Genomic DNA, 3,048 nt, shown 5'->3' on the forward strand with positions numbered 1-3,048 from the left:
ATAGTTACTTTTGAATCAACAATATAAGGTCTAAAATTATCACAAGCAAACACAACTGCTAAAAGTTCCTTTTTGGTAGTAGCATAATTTCTTTGGGCACTGTCTAGAGTCTTACTAGCATAATGGATAACATTTAATTTCTTATCAACTCTTTGCCCTAGAACAACACCTACAGCATAATCACTAGCATCACACATAATTTCAGAAGGTAAATTCCAATTAGGCGGCTGAACAATAGGTGCAGAGACTAATGCTTTCTTAAGTATTTCAAATGCTTCTACACAATCATCATCAAAGACAAATGGTACATCTTTTTGTAATAAATTAGCCAGAGGCTGAGAATTTTTTGAGAAGTCCTTAATGAACCTCCTATAAAATCCGGCGTGACCAAGGAAACTTCTTATACCTTTGATGTCCTTGGGACATGGCATCTTTTCAATAGCATCAACCTTGGCTTTATCAACTTCAATACCTCTTTCAGAAACTTTGTGCCCCAAGACAATACCTTCATTAACCATAAAGTGGCACTTTTCCCAATTCAAGACAAGATTAGTTTCTTCACATCTCTGCAAAACTCGAGCAAGATTGCTCAAGCAATCATCAAAAGAGGAACCATAGACGGAAAAGTCATCCATGAAAACCTCACAAATTTTCTCACAAAAGTGCGAGAATATAGCCATCATGCATCTTTGAAAGGTAGCAGGTGCGTTACTGTCGGTGTACTAGAGTAGGGGTACCCTAGTATCCCGAACTTGTGCACGGGCAGTCGCAGCACCCCGCGGCAAGGCTTGCCGGGTGACCGCCAAGGTCCTCCGTGGTTCCTTTGGAGCCATTCAAGAACAAAGTATTCAAGCCAAGGAGACAAGGCCCCGGCAAGAGGAGCTTGCCGGGAAGGCCAACCAAGGCATCTCAAGGAACTTGCCGCGACGCGCCACGCGTCCCGGCGAGGCCCGGTGAGCGACAAGCTTCCGGACGCGACAAGACAACGACCGCGGCAAGGCGCTTGCCGCGGCCAGCTACCACTCTGTACCCGCGCTCCAGCACATCCACCAACGTGTCGCCCTGGGGCCTTCCCAGGCGCGCGTGGCAAGAGGCTGTGCAGCCAGCGGTACGCGGTGGCAAGCGGCGCTGACAAGATTGCCATCGTGGCAAGCGGTGGCGTCCCTGACGGTCCCTTTTTGCACTATTTGGGCGACGCAGACGGGCATTTAATGCCTTTGTCCCCTGCCGTCAGGGTTAGGTATGATACACTGTACAGGAAGTTGTACCTACTGCAATTCCTTTTCCATTTTTACCCTTGTCTATGTTGCCACCTGTCGGTGACCCCTTTAGCATATAAAAGGAGGCCCATGCGCAACGTAGAAGGGGGTTTGAAAGGCAGAAAAACACTCACGCTCGGTCTCGTTAGCAGCTAGGGTGTACTGTAGCACTCAGCGCTCCCGAGCAAGAACTCAATACACTCAGACATGCAGTAGTAGGAGTGTTATCTCTCCAGAGAGCTCCGAAGCTGGGTAAACTGCTCGTGTGCTTTGCCTCGATCCGCTCTTCGTGCGATCTCCGCCCCCCGCCGAACCGAAAGGGGCTCGGTCCGCCGGTCCCATAGGTGTTCGTGGATCAGCTTCCCCTACATCTTTGGCGCGCCAGGTAGGGGGCGTCGAGGTTGTGTGAACCTGATCCGGCGTTCACACGAGCTAGATCTTCATTTTCTTCATCGACATGCCACCGAAGAAGAAGGCTTCGGGGGCAACTGTTCCGTCCACGTCGATCCCACCACCACCGGAGCAAACGGGTGGTGGGGTAGACACCGGCGGAAGAACGGGCGTTGACGAGGGAGCTCACGGTGCCGCCAGGTCCAAGGACAAGGCTGCGCAGACCTCGGCGTCTGTACATGCACCGCGCCCATCTCAAGAGGCGCAGGACCAACAGCGTCATGGTACTCGCAGCGCCCTGCGTCCGTTGGACCAAGATCGAGCTGGTGGATCTCGGGGTGCTCAAGACCAGAATGCACACCAACATGCTGGCGCGAGTGAGGCACGGTCGCCTGGACGGGATACTGCTCCTTCTAACATAGTTAGAAGTCCGAGCATATCCCGCTCCTCGCACCGTTCGCCACTACCGCCCACCACTCCAGCAGAAGCTTTGGCGCGAGCTCAACTGCTCCTGGATTACCCTCCAACGGCAGACAAGATCGACAAATGGAGGGCCACCATTCAGAGTCTCATCGGCTTCGCCAACGGCGACACTCCGCGGCAGCCGAGTACATCGCTGCCGCGGCAGGACTGCCAGGCGCGAGCCGATGGCGACGAAACCGGTGGGGGTGCAACCACCATGCACTCTCCATCCCGAAGGCCAAGATCGCCGAATCGCCGGATCCACCTCGACAGCGACTCCACCGCATCATCAGGTCCACGAGCTCATCGCGATCAGCGCCAAGTTCTTCACGAACGACAACAAGAAGACGCTCGTACTTGCATCGAGCGCCGAAGAGAGGCGCGGCGTCAATCGGACTAGCGCGCTGGGCCCTCTGTCGACATGCATGCACCAGGGGAACCAGGCGACTTGCCGTACGCGGTAGGTTGCCCTGCGTTCACTCGTGAGTTGCGGCAAGTCCAGTGGCCCAGCACGAAGAATTTCAAGCCAGATGTACCAGAGAAGTACGACGGCAAGTCGCATCCGTCGGAGTTCCTCAGCATCTACACCATCACGGTGCAAGCTGCCGGGGGGCGGGACGACAAGATCCTTGCCAACTACTTCCCGCTGGTGCTCAAGCCCAATGTCAGGTCCTGGCTCATGCACTTGCCGGACAACTCCATATCCTCTTGGGCAGACCTATGCCATCAGTTTGTCGGCGCCTTTACAGGCGGCCACAAGCCTCATGGCCAAGAGAGCGACCTTCATCTGCTCGCCCAGAAGGAAGGAGAGCCCCTGCGCAAGTATATTCAGAGATTCAGCCGTGTACAGCACAACATCCCAGATGTCCACCCTGCCGCGGTCATCAGCGCGTTCCATCAGAACGTGCGAAACCGCAGGATGCGGGAGGAGATGGCG

Source organism: Triticum dicoccoides, chromosome 2B, assembly GCF_002162155.2.
Source record: "Triticum dicoccoides isolate Atlit2015 ecotype Zavitan chromosome 2B, WEW_v2.0, whole genome shotgun sequence".
Taxonomy (NCBI): domain Eukaryota; kingdom Viridiplantae; phylum Streptophyta; class Magnoliopsida; order Poales; family Poaceae; genus Triticum; species Triticum dicoccoides.